Source organism: Rattus norvegicus, chromosome 14 (assembly GCF_021556685.1).
Source record: "Rattus norvegicus strain SHRSP/BbbUtx chromosome 14, alternate assembly SHRSP_T2T, whole genome shotgun sequence".
Taxonomy (NCBI): Eukaryota; Metazoa; Chordata; class Mammalia; order Rodentia; family Muridae; genus Rattus; species Rattus norvegicus.
Genome location: NC_141547.1, coordinates 22,609,642 through 22,628,261, shown reverse-complemented (window position 1 = coordinate 22,628,261; position 18,620 = coordinate 22,609,642). Strand labels below are relative to the sequence as shown.

The 18,620-nt window shown below is 39.1% G+C and overlaps 1 long non-coding RNA gene and 1 other non-coding gene across 2 annotated transcripts; both read left to right on the top strand.

Moving 5' to 3' along the window:
- Nucleotide 1: 1 nt before the first annotated feature.
- Nucleotides 2–4,471, top strand: LOC134481735 (uncharacterized). The gene is made up of 3 exons (XR_015636973.1): nt 2–180; nt 431–606; nt 4,058–4,471. It is a non-coding gene; the product is annotated as an uncharacterized LOC134481735 (long non-coding RNA).
- Nucleotides 4,472–16,912: 12,441 nt separating this feature from the next.
- Nucleotides 16,913–17,074, top strand: LOC120096753 (U1 spliceosomal RNA). The gene has a single exon (XR_015637802.1). It is a non-coding gene; the product is annotated as a U1 spliceosomal RNA (small nuclear RNA).
- The last annotated feature ends 1,546 nt before the right edge of the window (nt 17,075–18,620 follow it).

The window sequence follows — 18,620 nt, the reverse complement described above, 5'->3', positions numbered from 1 at the left end:
TCGCCTCCAAAGAAAAATACTTCTAAATAAATTTACACACCTTTTTCCTATTAACCTTCTTTTCCCCCTACCTCTGGTCGGTTGGTTAAAAGGAAGGTTGAAGAATTTAAGAGCCCTAAATAAAGTAGGTCTTGAAAAGATCTAAGCCTACAAACAAAGAAGATGAAAAGGATGAAACAAGTGAGATGGAAATTAAGTTCCTGGTTCCTAGCACGTACAGCTTGCCCTTGCCTTCACTCTTCTGTTTACTAGTAGCTTAATTCTTAACCCCCAAATTCAAGAATTGTGCAATCTGCTCTGCCTCCTTTATAGAAATAGGGATAATTCCTGGAATGGTGGCATAGGCTTAGATGCTCTGCGCTAGGAGGCTGAAGTAAGAAGCCCGGATAATTTTGATGATAGCTTTTGTTTTCTACTTAACGAAATTCAGACTTATGTGGGAAACGAACCTCCCGAGCCTCTGGGCGATTATGCTGACTTCATCCGCTGATATGAGAAGACCCATCTTAACCATAGGGGGCACCATTTCCAGTGTTAAATGAAGAAAGGAAGCAGAGCTTGAACACACTAATGCATGCATTGCTCTCTTCTGACTATGGCTACAAGGTAAGGTAAAAGCTGGTGAATGCCAGGGTGGGGAGGTGGGAGGAAGTGGGTGGATGGGTCAGGGAGAACCTTCAAAGAAGCAGGGGGAGGGGGATGGAATAGGGTGTTTCTGGAGTGGAAATCAGAAAAAGGGATAACATTTGAAATATAAATAAAGAAAATATCCAATTAATAAAAAAAAAAAGACCCTGCTGTCTGTACTGTACCTTGAGCTGTGAGCTTAAATAAGCCCCTTCTCCCTTAAGTTGCTTTTCTCAGAGTATTTTATCAAAACAACAGGAAAATGAACTATGTTTATGTTCAAGACCTTGTGATACATAGGAAGACCCTGTCTCAAAAACAAAACAAAAGAAAACAACAATGAAAAATGTAAACACCTGTCCCCTTTCTTCATGGCAAGATACAGGAAGACAGGTTTTTTTTTTTTTTTTTTTGGCATGTGCACAAACCACAAAGGTCCTGATTATTTTAGCTACTGAGTCTGTCCATTAACAAGATTCCAGGGATTTCTCAGCAGAATTATCTCCTGTTCACACAAATAAAAAGTAAAAGCTGAAATTTCAGTAGGTGGATTGACTCAATAATTTCTCACAATATCAAAACCGACACGCCACCTGAGAGGAGTAACTGATAGAGCAAGAGAGTAGCTGTGACTGTCCCTCTTTAGCCGTGACTTAGCCCCTCATTCCAGGAGCTATGTATCTATCTGTTCAGCTCTAATAAACACAGTCCAGTGGGAATATCGTTTAGCCTTACGTGCCAGATGCCAGCTCCATCAGTTGCCAGCTGTGGTAATATGTCTGTGAATACAGATGCCTCCCACATGTAATACTCCGTGTTATTCTCTATCATCCCCCAACAGTGCTCGTGTGCTTAATGGTGTTGCTTATTTTATTTAAAACATTTGCTTCCCACCAATCCGACAAGACGAATTAAGATTTATTATGATTTGATCATTAATAACAGAATCAAGGGAAAACATAAGGATGCTCTAGAACCCCCTCTGCTTTCTACACATGGCAAATCCACACACTTGTGCATGCTACACGCATGCACACAGAGAGAGAAATGTATCTAACAGATAAACTAAACATACATACTAGAGGGAAGCTGAAAAGCCTCTATGTCCTTAATGTTAGTCACTTTTATAGGTTTCTGAGAAATAGGCTACTTGAGGTATAAAAACTTTTATTTTTCTTTTACTGATAACTTTAGAGCTAAAATTTTTGTTCTTATCAAATTAATTTTGAGACTGATTGGGTTACGTTAACCAAAAGAAACACATCTGATGATTTTTTCTGTCCCTGCCAAGTTGCTATTGTGACAGACTCTTATTTTCCTATATTCCCTAAAACACGTTTAATAATTACATTCTCAATTTGGAAATAGGACAACAGATAAGAGAGAACATTTAAGCATTTATCTTTTGAGTCTAGGCAAAACTTTTGCAATTCCACCCATATACCTGAAAATTTCATGATTTCACTTTCTTCTATTCTTCCTTTCTTCCCTTCTTAGTCGTATTCTGCTGTGTGTGTACAATATTTTCATCATCTGTTCATATGTTGAAGGGCATGTACAGTCTTTCTCTTCTCAGGTCACATAAATGAAGCAGCTATGAACATCACTGAGCATGTATTTGTGGAGTTAAGTATTTTGGGCATATGCTAAGAATGATAGAGCTTATAGCTGGCTCATATGCTAGGTTTTTTGGACATGTTTTGTTCTTTCCATGCTGATTTGCAAAGTGGCTGTACCACTGTGCATTCCTGCCAACAGTAAATGGGTATTCTTTCTCTACAACATGGTTTTAAAAAAATGTGGCAGTTATTTTGTTGATCTTAGCCTTTGACTTGCCTGAGATGAAATCTCAAGTTATTTTATTTTGCATTTCCTTGATTACTAAGAATGATGAACACTTTTTTATAACATTTTAACCCATCTTATTTCTTTTATGGAGAACTCTCTGTTTAGATATCTGGCCCATTTAAAAAAAAAACTTAGATTTGTGGTTTTGGTTGTTGGCTGGTTTGTTCATTCATTTGTTTGTTTGTTTGTTTGTTTGTTTGTTTGTTTAACTTGAGCTCTTTGGATACTCCTGAAGTATAGCTGGCAAAGAAAACAAAAACAATGGATTTCTTCTTCACTTGACTGATCTTTTTTCTTAGTTGTACAGAAGAGTTTTAGTTTTATGAGGTCTTGGGTGTAGATTTTGGCCTTAATTCCTTGCCTAATAGAATTCTGTTCAGAAAGTCATTTCCTATACTTATGTACCAACTGTTTCCTTTAAGCAGTTTTAGTGTTTTCAGGTTTTATATTGATGTCAGGTTCCAAATCCTCAAACATGAGTATGCAACACAGAATAACCACACACTAAAAAAGAATGAGATAAGGAAAGAAAGAAAGAAGGAAGGAAGGAAGGAAGGAAGGAAGGAAGGAAGGAAGGAAGGAAGGAAAGAAAGAGAGAGGGGGAGAAAGAAAGAAAGAAAGAAAGGGAAGAAAAAAGAAAAGAAAGAAAAAAGAAAAGAAAATGTATAAAGGGACCAATGGGGAGAATAGCAAGATAAAGGTGATAGGAAGTGGAAAATAAAATAACTGGGAGTGGGGTTCCAACTGGGAAGGAAGAAGGAGGTCAATAGAGAAGGAGGAGAAACATAGCAATCAAGTTTTTGATAAAGCCTCAAGAAATCATGTTATTTTATAATTGCCTAAAATTGTACAGAATAAATTTGTGTATGTATGTACACACACATACACATATATGATATATATATATAGAGAGAGAGATGATAGATAGATAGATAGATAGATAGATAGATAGATAGATAGATAGATGAGAGAGAGAGAGAAATGATATATAGATAGATAGATGGATAATTAAAGAAAGTTAACCCACTTGGGCTGAAAGTGCTTCTAAGACCACAGAGTAACAAAAACCCCAGTATAAGACATGAAATGCCTCCTCTAATAGGGTTCCTCGGGGTAGGTTAAGTGATTTCCAAAGCAATATTGATTATTATTGATTTAGCCTATGGTGCTTCTCAAGGTTGGGTACCACAGAAATGCTGAAATCACACACACTTAGGGAACAAGACTTGGAGAATTTGCACTGGGTCTGACCTAAAAGCTTCTTTTTTGTGGTCTGTGGGTTATGGTTCAAAAAATTCTATACAAGTTGCCAAGGGAGGGAAACAATGAAACAGTCCATGACAGCTGCAGTATCTTTGAACTACCAAAATTACCAGCCTGGCAGGATATGCATGAAGTGGCAAGGAGTGGCATACACACACCACTAGTAACTTATAGCTCTCTAAGTGAACTTAAGCACCACTCAAAGCTAGCTAGTTTTTTCAGGGCTAGTGAAATTGAGACCTAAGGGAAAATCTACTGCCATTTTGCTAGCCCAGCATAATTGCTTGCTACATTCTAAACCTTATCATTATACCCACAGATAAACATAACTGCCAGTCATCATCAAATAAGCTTCACTTTCCAGCCAATGAGGAGTACCACAGAAAACCACAACAGGACACAAGACAGAGATCAATGGATTCTGGGGAGTTTAACCTAATGAGTAAATCTACATCACAGTTCCTGCATCTATGGCTCAGGGGACATCACAGAAGATGGACCAGACAAAAGAGTTAGAACTGAAGGGGTCCCTGCAGGTTTCCAGGAGGAAGTTGACCACAAAGAATTGAAAAGAAAACCTTGATTCAAATTGACTATTTCAACATGAATCAAGACTTCTAAAGAATCTAATCTCAAGCAGTCTATGTGTTAGGACAAATTCAAACATACTAAAGTTAGAGGAAACATTTCCTGGCATAACATAATCCCCAAATAAAGTAATTATAAGACTCAGAGTATATGTCATTTCTTCTAAGGAGATGGGTTCTAGAGACAGGATGCCTGTACTAGCTTAAGGGTCTAGGAAATGGTCTGGCCTGGTCTCAGTTGTATTGATAGTTTAGTCATTTGAGCTATTAGCCATCTCTGATCCTGGTTGTGGGAACCTGGGGGATCCTTTGGCTATACAGATAACATAAGGATCATTTAGACTATTAGGTATCTCTAGTCCTAGTTGTGAAAGGTTGGGGAGACCCTGACTGTAAAGGTCATTTAGATTGGTAGTTACCTCTGGTCCTGGTTGTAGGAGCTGGATATGGCCTGACCCAACAGATAATGCAGATCATCAGCTGTTCATCACTTCCAATTCCCAGCTTTCTGGATGGAAAAAAAAAAACAAAAACAAAAACAAAACAAGTGTTTGACATCTTTCCCATTGGAAAGACAATCCTGTGTCTTAACATTCCTGGTTTCTCCAGAGAGCTGTAGGTGCGAGAACTTTCATGCTATGCTCCCAACACAGAATACTAAGAAACCTGCTGTGAAATAGTCCTTTCTAGAAACGTCTGTAAAACAAGACCAGAACAAGGGCAGTATCTATCAATGGACACAGTAATGTGAACAGGGGAAATTTAGACAAAGAACTAAAGAAAACTATTGACTACTGGGAGAATTAGCCTTCTTATTGGTTGTCCAGTGAAAGGGTGGTAAACCTTGAAACCATAGGCATACAAACAATAAAAATAGATTCAGCAAGTACTATTTATATTTTTTGTGCATACACATACAGTGTGTGTGTGTGTGTGTGTGTGTGTGTGTGTGTGTACGGTGTGTATATGTGTTGTGTGTGTATGTGTGTGCATGGTGTGTGTGTGTGTGTGTGTGTGTGTGTGTAACAAATATAAGCAAAGAAAAAGAAACTATCAACTTGAGGGGTGTATTGGGGGCAGAGAGTTCAAAAGAGGGTAACTAGAAGGGGCTGGAAGGAGGAGAGAGGGAAAGAAGATGTAATTCTAATTTTAAAACATCAAAAAACTAATAAAAGAAATGGATTGGGTTTCTGGCATAAAACAAGACTTGTAAACTAAAAACAGAAAGAAAGAAAAAACACAAGAAAAAAAAAAGGATTAGATCCGGTTATGTTGTGAGCTTGCGGAAATCCCTATGCTCACATTCAAATTCCCCTCTTGCCATCTCTGCACAGGCTAACCCATCACATAAAATAGAATGCACCTTTTAAATTTGATCAAACTGATCGGTCTGATTTTAAACGAGACTTCAAGGTAAAGAGCGGAGGAAGATGCAAAGTTCAATATCTGTCTGGCTACGGAGTCTACGGACAAATGACCTATTGACTAACTCATTGGCAATTCTCATCAATAGTTCCAAATTCCACATAACCCCAAGGGACTCTGCATCTGCCTGTTTCTGTTTTGTTTAGCACAGTAGATGGAGCAGGGTTGTGAAACTTGGTTTGCTAAGTGGTGAGTGGCTATAAAATCAACTGCTATTAAGTAGTAGAACGGTACAATAATTTGTTGGTTTGCAAATTAGTGCGATCCATCAAGGAAATTCAAATGTCATAGGATTCTGTTCAATTATGGGTACAGCCACCTGCTTCAGAGGCTCCATAAACTTCCATTCATGACTTCTAAAACTACACCTGATCTTTTTTTCTGTATAACACCTATTACCATCTATTCACTGTTTCCCATCCATATTCCCAGACTTTCTCAGAAACTGAATCAGTCAAAACCTAGTCGGGGAAGAAAGGAGAACAAAGAAAATTCTGAGTTTTTATTGGAGGCAAGGGAGTTGAAGATGACGCATACTGAGGGAATTTTCTTCCTAAGATTTCTAGAAGCACCACTTGTGCATTTCTTCCTACTGCCAGAATCTATAACACTGACAACTGGAATTGCCTTAACCATGATGGTACAATTCATCTTTCCAACCCTTTCTCTATATTTGTACACCTTTAATAATTGATTTTCTTATGAATAGATAGTATGGTAAATTTTACATGTTAGCTGCCTTGAATTGGAAGCCCCATGAAAAGGTGGGGAGAAAATAATGATACAAGAGCTGTTCAATATGTGATATAGTCAAGAAACTGTACAGGAGTTAAAGAAATTGAAAACACAAACAAAGGGAAAGAGAATTTGGGGGAGGGGTCTCCAGATTCCAAAACATTGGAGAGTTGTTAAAAACTCGACAACAAAAATTCTGGCAGTCTTAAATGAGAAGGGCTCTAGTCTGAGGATTATAACCCTGTACCATGGGTTAGGACTTAGCCAGCAAAGTGAGGGTATTAAAGGGAATGACCTCTAAGGGTCAATCCATCTAAAAAGAAAATTCTCATTACTGAAAAGGGCCTACTAGCTCCCTCCCAGTCTGGAGTTTCTTCTTTTGCACCAATTTCCCCGTGAATTTTCTCCAATTTCCAGGTCTAATCCTGGGTAAATATTTTCTCTCCTGAGACAGTCAAACTGCCTGGTAATTAATGTAGTGTAGTTGACTAATAATAAAGATGTTCACAGATAATGGTTAAATGAATGACCCTTGCCACAAGTAATAGCATTTTAAACATAAATGGATTCCCAAAGACCAAAGCATTATGAACTAAAAGATTGAAATTATAATGATGAAATGAGAGGAAGTAGATTTAATCTTTAATGCATAAGTAATAGTCTACCCTGCTCATCATAAACGTGTCCCAGATGATTTGTCTGGAGTGAGAAGTTCAAGGTAGAAAGAGCTAAAGCAAAGCCACAGTATCATCATTATTAGTGTAGCCTGAAAGCAGACTCAGCCTTAAGTGCTTTTGCAGCTAAACGCTTGGCAGCTTCAATGGGGCAGGTTACAGTCTTGTCCAATCGTCAGTGTTCTCAGCTAAAACATCTCACCGTTATTTTAAAGACTAAAGGAAACAGAATATCTGTCATGCTGTACGCATGTGACAATGCTTCCTATCATTATTAGCCTTAACTCTTTTCTGAAGAATCAGCAATGACCCCAAATCTCATGACCTGATGCTATTACTCCTCCTGAGTTAAGAGCTGTTAAAGGCTTTATTCTTCTATAAAATGAATTTACAAGGTGAGATCCCTAGTGATAAAGTAGCAACACGGTGTTTAGCCTAAAATTTTTAGTCTGATTATTTTGTAGTTGCATTTGCTCAATTAAGTGGTAGGATGCTGCTTTTCATCTTTTCTCCTCTTGGTGATTTGTACCCCCCACATCAATGACGAGAGATTTCCCTAAGTCATTAAAGTCCCCAGTTTATTCAGAAAATTGCTAAATGCTGGAAATAGATTTAATAAAATGGAAAAAGATTGAGCCTATGCTATGACTCAAATAAGAACATAAGAGAATCCAAACCAAAAACCTTCTAGATGTTTCCACTTCATTAGCCCTGGTTTAGTTATTCTATACATCATTATGATAGCACTACTTTACTGTTTTAATGTTCCATTCAAAACTATATGCTTTATTTTTAGAAGTTTTTAAAACCACATCTTTGAAGAAATACTAATTATAGGACAATGGCATCGTGAGAGTTCACTTTACCACCAAAAGTCACAAATCCCTGAAAGAATCGCAGAAATCCCTGAAAGAATTCCAGTAAAACACAATCAAACAGTTGAAGGAATTAAAAATGGAAATAGAAGCAATCAAGAAAGAACACATGGAAACAACCCTGGATATAGAAAACCAAAAGAAGAGACAAGGAGCTGTAGATACAAGCTTCACCAACAGAATACAAGAGATGGAAGAGAGAATCTCAGGAGCAGAAGATTCCATAGAAATCATTGACTCAACTGTCAAAGATAATGTAAAGCGGAAAAAGCTACTGGTCCAAAACATACAGGAAATCCAGGACTCAATGAGAAGATCAAACCTAAGGATAATAGGTATAGAAGAGAGTGAAGATTCCCAGCTCAAAGGACCAGTAAATATCTTCAACAAAATCATAGAAGAAAACTTCCCTAACCTAAAAAAAGAGATACCCATAGACATACAAGAAGCCTACAGAACTCCAAATAGATTGGACCAGAAAAAAAACACCTCCCGTCACATAATTGTCAAAACACCAAACGCACAAAATAAAGAAAGAATATTAAAAGCAGTAAGGGAAAAAGGTCAAGTAACATATAAAGGCAGACCTATCAGAATCACACCAGACTTCTCGCCAGAAACTATGAAGGCCAGAAGATCCTGGACTGATGTCATACAGACCCTAAGAGAACACAAATGCCAGCCCAGGTTACTGTATCCTGCAAAACTCTCAATTAACATAGATGGAGAAACCAAGATATTCCATGACAAAACCAAATTTACACAATATCTTTCTACAAATCCAGCACTACAAAGGATAATAAATGGTAAAGCCCAACATAAGGAGGCAAGCTATACCCTAGAAGAAGCAAGAAACTAATCGTCTTGGCAACAAAACAAAAAGAGTGAAAGCACACAATCATAACCTCACATCCAAATATGAATATAACGGGAAGCAATAATCACTATTCCTTAATATCTCTCAACATCAATGGCCTCAACTCCCCAATAAAAAGACATAGATTAACAAACTGGATACGCAACGAGGACCCTGCATTCTGCTGCCTACAGGAAACACACCTCAGAGACAAAGACAGACACTACCTCAGAGTGAAAGGCTGGAAAACAACTTTCCAAGCAAATGGTCAGAAGAAGCAAGCTGGAGTAGCCATTCTAATATCAAATAAAATCAATTCTCAACTAAAAGTCATCAAAAAAGATAAGGAAGGACACTTCATATTCATCAAAGGAAAAATCCACCAAGATGAACTCTCAATCCTAAATATCTATGCCCCAAATACAAGGGCACCTACATACGTAAAAGAAACCTTACTAAAGCTCAAAACACACATTGCACCTCACACAATAATAGTGGGAGATTTCAACACCCCACTCTCATCAATGGACACATCATGGAAACAGAAATTAAACAGTGATGTCGAAGACTAAGAGAAGTCATGAGCCAAATGGACTTAACGGATATTTATAGAACATTCTATTCTAAAGCAAAAGGATATACCTTCCTCTCAGCTCCTCATGGTACTTTCTCCAAAACTGACCATATAATTGGTCAAAAAACGGGCCTCAACAGGTACAGAAAGATAGAGATAATCCCATGCGTGCTATCGGACCACCACGGCCTAAAACTGGTCTTCAATAACAATAAGGGAAGAATGCCCACATATACGTGGAAACTGAACAATGCTCTACTCAATGATAACCTGGTCAAGGAAGAAATAAAGAAAGAAATTAAAAACTTTTTAGAATTTAATGAAAATGAAGATACAACATACTCAAACTTATGGGACACAATGAAAGCTGTGCTAAGAGGAAAACTCATAGCGCTGAGTGCCTGCAGAAAGAAACAGGAAAGAGCATGTCAGCAGCTTGACAGCACACCTAAAAGCTCTAGAACAAAAAGAAGCAAATACACCCAGGAGGAGTAGAAGGCAGGAAATAATCAAACTCAGAGCTGAAATCAACCAAGTAGAAACAAAAAGGACCATAGAAAGAATCAACAGAACCAAAAGTTGGTTCTTTGAGAAAATCAACAAGATAGATAAACCCTTAGCCAGACTAACGAGAGGACACAGGGAGTGCGTCCAAATTAACAAAATCAGAAACGAAAAGGGAGACATAACTACAGATTCAGAGGAAATTCAAAAAATCATCAGATCTTACTATAAAAACCTATATTCAACAAAACTTGAAAATCTTCAGGAAATGGACAATTTCCTAGACAGATACCAGGTATCGAAGTTAAATCAGGAACAGATAAACCAGTTAAACAACCCCATAACTCCTAAGGAAATAGAAGTAGTCATTAAAGGTCTCCGAACCAAAAAGAGCCCAGGTCCAGACGAGTTTAGTGCAGAATTCTATCAAACCTTCATAGAAGACCTCATACCAATATTATCCAAACTATTCCACAAAATTGAAACAGATGGATCACTACCGTATACCTTCTACGAAGCCACAATTACTCTTATACCTAAACCACACAAAGACACAACAGAGAAAGAGAACTTCAGACCAATTTCCCTTATGAATATCGACGCAAAAATACTCAACAAAATTCTGGCAAACCGAATCCAAGAGCACATCAAAACAATCATCCACCATGATCAAGTAGGCTTCATCCCAGGCATGCAGGGATGGTTTAATATACGGAAAACCATCAACGTGATCCATTATGTAAACAAACTGAAAGAACAAAACCACATGATCATTTCATTAGATGCTGAGAAAGCATTTGACAAAATTCAACACCCCTTCATGATAAAAGTCCTGGAAAGAATAGGAATTCAAGGCCCATATCTAAACATAGTAAAAGCCATATACAACAAACCAGTTGCTAACATTAAACTAAATGGAGAGAAACTTGAAGCAATCCCACTAAAATCAGGGACTAGACAAGGCTGCCCACTCTCTCCCTACTTATTCAATATAGTTCTTGAAGTTCTAGCCAGAGCAATCAGACAACAAAAGGAGATCAAGGGGATACAGATCGGAAAAGAAGAGGTCAAAATATCACTATTTGCAGATGACATGATAGTATATTTAAGTGATCCCAAAAGTTCCACCAGAGAACTACTAAAGCTGATAAACAACTTCAGCAAAGTGGCTGGGTATAAAATTAACTCAAATAAATCAGTTGCCTTCCTCTATACAAAAGAGAAACAAGCCGAGAAAGAAATTAGGGAAACGACACTCTTCATAATAGACCCAAATAATATAAAGTACCTCGGTGTGACTTTAACCAAGCAAGTAAAAGATCTGTACAATAATAACTTCAAGACACTGAGGAAAGAAATTGAAGAAGACCTCAGAAGATGGAAAGATCTCCCATGCTCATGGATTGGCAGGATTAATTTAGTAAAAATGGCCATTTTACCAAAAGCAATCTACAGATTCAATGCAATCCCCATCAAAATACCAATCCAATTCTTCAAAGAGTTAGACAGAACAATTTGCAAATTCATCTGGAATAACAAAAAACCCAGGATAGCTAGAGCTATCCTCAACAATAAAAGGACTTCAGGGGGAATCACTATCCCTGAACTCAAGCAGTATTACAGAGCAATAGTGATAAAAACTGCATGGTTATGGTACAGAGACAGACAGATAGACCAATGGAATAGAATTGAAGACCCAGAAATGAACCCACACACCTATGGTCACTTGATTTTTGACAAAGGAGCCAAAACCATCCAATGGAAAAAAGATAGCACTTTCAGCAAATGGTGCTGGTTCAACTGGAGGGCAACATGTAGAAGAATGCACATCGATCCATCCTTATCACCCTGTACAAAGCTTAAGTCCAAGTGGATCAAGGACCTCCACATCAAACCAGACACACTCAAACTAATAGAAGAAAAACTAGGGAAGCATCTGGAACACATGGGCACTGGAAAAAATTTCCTGAACAAAACACCAATGGCTTATGCTCTAAGATCAAGAATCGACAAATGGGATCTCATAAAACTGCAAAGCTTCTGTAAGGCAAAGGACACTGTGGTTAGGACAAAACAGCAACCAACAGATTGGGAAAAGATCTTTACCAATCCTACAACAGATAGAGGCCTTATATCCAAAATATACAAAGAACTCAAGAAGTTAGACCGCAGCGAAACAAATAACCCTATTAAAAAATGGGGTTCAGAGCTAAACAAAGAATTCACAGCTGAGGAATGCCGAATGGCTGAGAAACACCTAAAGAAATGTTCAACATCTTTAGTCATAAGGGAAGTGCAAATCAAAACAACCCTGAGATTTCACCTCACACCAGTGCGATTGGCTAAGATCAAAAACTCAGGTGACAGCAGATGCTGGCGAGGATGTGGAGAAAGAGGAACACTCCTCCATTGTTGGTGGGATTGCAGACTGGTAAAACCATTCTGGAAATCAGTCTGGAGGTTCCTCAGAAAATTGGACATTGAACTGCCTGAGGATCCAGCTATACCTCTCTTGGGCATATACCCAAAAGATGCCTCAACATATAAAAGAGACACGTGCTCCACTATGTTCATCGCAGCCTTATTTATAATAGCCAGAAACTGGAAAGAACCCAGATGCCCTTCAACAGAGGAATGGATATAGAAAATGTGGTACATCTACACAATGGAATATTACTCAGCTATCAAAAACAACGAGTTTATGAAATTCGTAGGCAAATGGTTGGAACTGGAAAATATCATCCTGAGTGAGCTAACCCAATCACAGAAAGACATACATGGTATGCACTCATTGATAAGTGGCTATTAGCCCAAATGCTTGAATTACCCTAGATCCCTAGAACAAACGAAACTCAAGACAGATGATCAAAATGTGAAGGCTTCACTCCTTCTTTAAATGAGGAAAAAGAATACCCTTGGCAGGGAAGGGAGAGGCAAAGATTAAAACAGAGACTGAAGGAACACCCATTCAGAGCCTGCCCCACATGTGGCCCATACATATACAGCCACCCAATTAGACAAGATGGATGAAGCAAAGAAGTGCAGACCGACAGGAGCCGGATGTAGATCACTCCTGAGAGACACAGCCAGAATACAGCAAATACAGAGGCGAATGCCAGCAGCAAACCACTGAACTGAGAATAGGACCCCCGTTGAAGGAATCAGAGAAAGAACTGGAAGAGCTTGAAGGGGCTCGAGACCCCAAAAGTACAACAATGTCAAGCAACCAGAGCTTCCAGGGACTAAGCCACTACCCAAAGACTATACATGGACTGACCCTGGACTCTGACCCCATAGGTAGCAATGAATATCCTAGTAAGAGCACCAGTGGAAGGGGAAGCCCTGGGTCCTGCTAAGACTGAACCCCCAGTGAACTAGACTATTGGGGGAGGGCGGCAATGGGGGGAGGGTTGGGAGGGGAACACCCGTAAGGAAGGGGAGGTGGGAGGGGAATGTTTGCCCGGAAACCGGGAAAGGGAATAACACTCGACATGTATATAAGAAATACTCAAGTTAATAAAAAAAAAAATAATGACTCCATAAACTTCACAGGCAAACTTAAAAATATCATCCTGAGTGAGGTAACCCAGTCACAAAATAACACACATGGTATGAGCTCACTGATAAGTGGATATTAGCCAAAAAGAAGCTCTGCATACCTATGATACAACTCATAAACCATATAAAACCCAAGAAGAAAGAAGATCACACCAACATGTGGATGCTACGGTCCTACTCAGAAGGGGGAAGAAAATAATCTCAGGAAGCAGAGAGAGAGGGATATGGGGGAAAGAGAGAAGAGGGAAAAGGGGGGCTTTGTTGGAGGAAGTGCATCACTGTGTGGGTGGGCTTTGAGGTCCCATGCTCAAGCTCCACATGGTGCAAAAGTGTCTCCTCCTGGGTTGCCTTTCTAGCAAGATATAGAACTCTCAGCTCCTTCAGCAACATTTCTGCCTGCTTGCTACCATGTTTCCTGCCATGATGATAAAGGACTGAACCTCTGAAACTATAAGCCAGCCCCAATTAAAAGTCTTTGAGTTGTTTTTGTCATGGCATCGCTTCACAACAATGTAAACCCTAACTAAGATAGTATGTCACCAAGTTTCAAGGCTTTAGATGATACCTATCATTTCCAAATTCATTATTCAGTCAGAACCTAGCCTGTTAACTTGCAAATTACTACTCACTGTCTCCACAGGCATGGCAAACATAGCATGCTCCAACTAAACTCCAAAACCTAACCTGCATACATGCTATGGTTGTTTAGCCTGGGTTATTTCTGGTACTTCTAACAGTAAGAGTAGGGGTGTCTCTGACTTTATCTTGAGACCCTTTTAGTTGTACTGGGTTGCCTCACCCAGTTGGGAATATGAATACTTGTGCCTAGTTTTATTGTATCATATTATGTCATATTTGGTCAATATCCCTAGGAATCTTGATCTTTCTTAAAAGGAAAAGGAAGAGGAGTGGGTCTGAGGAAGAGAGGAGGAACTGGAAGGAGTAGATGAAAGGGAAACTTCAGTCAGGATGTATTGTGTAAAAGAAAAATAAAAACATTAAAAAACAACATCATCAGATCCAGGATAGCCTAGGCTATAGAGCAAAACTACCACAAAAGAATTAAATATATATTTTTGGTTTTGAGCCTAGCCTTTAACAGCTGAGCCACATGGGATCCATCCCACATGGAGTCACCAAACCCAGTCACTATTGGGGATGCCAAGAGGTGCATGCTGACAGGAGCCTGATATAGCTATCTCTTGAGCCTAGCAAATACAGAGTCAATGCTCGCAGCCAACCACTAGACTGAGAAAGGGGTCCCCAATGGAGGAGTCAGAGAAAGGACTGAGGTAACTGAGGGGTTTACAATCCCATAGAAAGAACAACAAATCAACTAACCAGACACCCCTAAACCAACCAAAGGGTACACATGGAGCAATCCATGACTCCAGCCACATATGTAACAGAGAATGGGCCTTGTTGGGTGTCAATGTGAGGAGAGGCCCTCTGTCCTGTGAAGACTCATACAGGGTTGCCTCACCCAGCTGGGAATATGAATACTTGTGCCTAGTCTTATTGTATCATATTATGTCATATTTGGTCAATATCCCTAAGAATCTTGATCTTTCCTAAAAGGAAAAGGAATAGGAATGAATCTGAGGAAGAGAGGAGAACTGGAAGGGGAACGCCAGGGTCGGGAGGCAGGAGGGAGTTGGTAGGTTGGGTGGGGGAGCACCCTCATGGAGGCAGGGGTGGAAGGATGGGATGGGGGAGGGGGTTCTGGAGGGGAAACTGGGAAAGGGGATAACATTTGAAATGTAAGTAAAGAAAATATCCAATAAAAGAAAAGAAAAAAGAATGAAATCTATAAATATAGAACCCTCAGCTCTAACTATCACCTTCTCATGCTTTGAGTGTCTTAATAAGATCCCATTATGCACCGTGTATAAGATACCAATCCCTGTTCAGAAAGTAAGCAAGAATCTTGTCTTTATTCTCTGCCATCTCCAGTGTATAAAATAAAGCAATTTTAAAACTATTAAGTTCTTAGATATTTATGAAATAGTCAATAGAATCACAGTGGTGGGATAATAATAAACTATAATACTATGCATCGAGAAGTTTTCGTAGCTTTTTGCCTATAGCTTTATATTTATATAATTAACAAGTTTGATCTATATAGTGAACCTAAGAAATAGATTACAATATTTCCACACTTTCTAGACAACTAAATTAAAACCCAGAAATAAATGATGAGTTTTAGAACATGCTACATCAAAATATGACTCCTTAGTATGTGAGAAAATCTAATGAAGAGGGACATTCACTCCCTGCCAACACCCCTATCCCCAATACAGGCCATAAAACTCAGAAAGAGTTGTATGACCTGACGTAGGCCATGACACAGGCTGATAAAAGCAAACTGGCCTATTACCTATAAGGCCATACATATACGTATAACGAGAGGTACCAAATTTATATGGAGAGAAGAATGTATCTGCCTTTAAATACACAGGGATACAGAGCAAAGCTTGAACAGTAGACCTTGCTAAGGCCCCTCATTGTATTACCAATCCTTTTTTTTCTTTGTCCATCCCCACCTCTCCACAGCTATAACCTTTATCAAGTGACATAAACACACACAGGCTTCTTCATCCCTTCGTCTATTTTAGACAAATCTGTATGGTTTTCTCTTTAAAATATGTTTTTTGTGATGTATATCTCAACCATGAACTTAATGGTGAAAATAAAATTCTATAAATTATTGAATGCCTTCAACATTGCACTGAGTATAGTGTACACCCAAATTTCTATTTATCCTCCGCAGGATCTGTCTCTTCTGTGATAGTTAAGAGAAATAAAATCCTCTTTTGGAGATTGGGACAAGAATTGTAACTCAAATACACAATGTCTAAAAATTATTGTGGTGTGGACTTCACATGTTCATTAATAGTCTGTAATTCAAAGGTTTGGTTCATCTTACTGTAGCACCATTAAGAAATGGAGGAGCATTTGGTAGGTGAGACCCAGCTGAAGAAGGCTAGATCCTAGGTATATGTGCTGAAGAAAGTTATTACGAACACAACTCCTGCTCTCATTCCAGCCTCTGAGAAGTATACCATTGTGTTCACGATAAGTCCCCTCCCAAGATGCACTGCCTCGGACATGGTCCAAAAGCTGTGGGGCCAGGACAAGGATTGAAACTCTGAGTGGCAGTCATTCCCTTGATCTCCTGGGTTATGAGCAGACCTTACAGAAACCACAGACTGGTACAAGGCACTGTTTCTAATTGTGGCGTGTCAGTTCATGGAGGCAATGATTATGTCGTGACTGCTGAACACCTCGAGTGAAGTTTGACTCAAAAAATAGGAAAACGTCTAAATCAAATGCTCTACTACACAGTCTTCCCATCAGAGTTTTGATTGGCAGCATCATATCTTCAAAGACTTACCTGGCAGGGGAAGGACCACGATTACAACGTTGGTTTTGCCAGGGTAAGACTTATCCATTGCACACCAGGTACAATGAACCCTGGGATTTCCCCAAATGTGGGGAAAACTGCATAGTTTTGTGGTCATGGGGGACAGCGATTGTGTTCTCCCCTGATTAAAAAAAAATTAAATAAATAAAAGAGACCTTCACCACTGCACAGATGGAAATTAATCTTTTCTGTCTATGGGAAGAAATAATTTGAGCTTGCTTCTATTGTTGGCTTCTCAGCTTAGCAGTTGAATTGTGCAAGCCTGTTTCAATGACCCTGTGGTCTTAACAATGTGCACATATTTGTTTTCCAAGTCAAAGGGGGAAGGCACTAGAAGCCACTCAATATTTGCTTTATTTGTCCAAGATTCTAACCTCCTCATTTAAGCTGTGGAACTTCACTATGGAGAAATCTTTAAACCCCAGGCCTGCTGACTGGTATAAGCTCTGCATGGGTACCACAGAGGAACCAGCAATTAGGCTCCATACAGTGACTCTCGAATGAAGAGGGTAGATTGATGTCCCCATTTGTGTTCCATTGCCCCAAAATACTCTCACAGCATGAGTAGCTGTGTGAGAGCTCTACTAAATTCGTATTCAGGAAAACAAGCTAAAAGGTCAACATGCATATATATTTATAATGGCATTGGTATTTGCTAATCGATGAGGAGAATGTTTCTTCGTTTAAAGTAACTTTGCAAAATTTTCTGCTGAGAGCCTGCAGTCAGCCCTGGAAAACCCTTACAAATTGCACTTCAATATTTTCTCAGATACTTAAGACAAAGACCATTCAAACCGCTCGTCTATTGACTTTACAATTTCCATGCTAAGTTTAGGAAGCCACACCTAAGTACTAAGTTTTCATACCAATTAAGGAGGGAAAATGATCTATGGTATAACTAGTGTAAAAAAATTTAAAGAATATTTGTTTTGAAATGGATATTGTGATAGAAATTTCCCACTTTTGCAAATACTGTTTAGTTATAGAGTATGGATGAAGCATGGCAGCTTCATAGGTGACAGTAATTATCGACCACCCTTAACAAAAGCAGTTCTTTCTGCAAACACTTGTATGTAAAATTGTTCTTTACTTCCAACATCCATGTCTATAAACCTGGAACTTACGTTTCTCTTATCTGTTTAGACTTAATACATTGTTTGCCTGACTCACAAAACAGCTAGAAAAGCACATCATCATCTTCTCAGCAAACCTCTGCTTTGTCCTTTACACTACCTCAGCAGTTCTCAACATTCCTAATGATGTGACCCTTTAACATAGCTCCTCCTGTTGTGGGGACCCCCCAACCATAAAATTATTTTGGTGCTACTTCATAACTGTGATTTTGCTACTGTCATGAACCATAATGTAAATATCCGATAAACAGGGTATCTGATACACAACCCTCAAAGAAGTTTCAGCCCACAGGTTAAGAACTGCTGCACTATGTCGTCTCATAGGGCCGCTTTTCACGAATCCACATCTTACCAGCCAACTGTCTCCTATCACCAAGCACAGCGCATACACCTGATAAACATTCCAGACCATGCACTTTCTCTCACTCGCTTCACACCACTGCTGTCTGCTGCTCTCATTTCACCGCCTCTCCTTCAGCAACCCACTCTCAGAGCCCCTTTTGGAGAGTCTTTGCAAGGAGTGCATTTCCAGTTTCT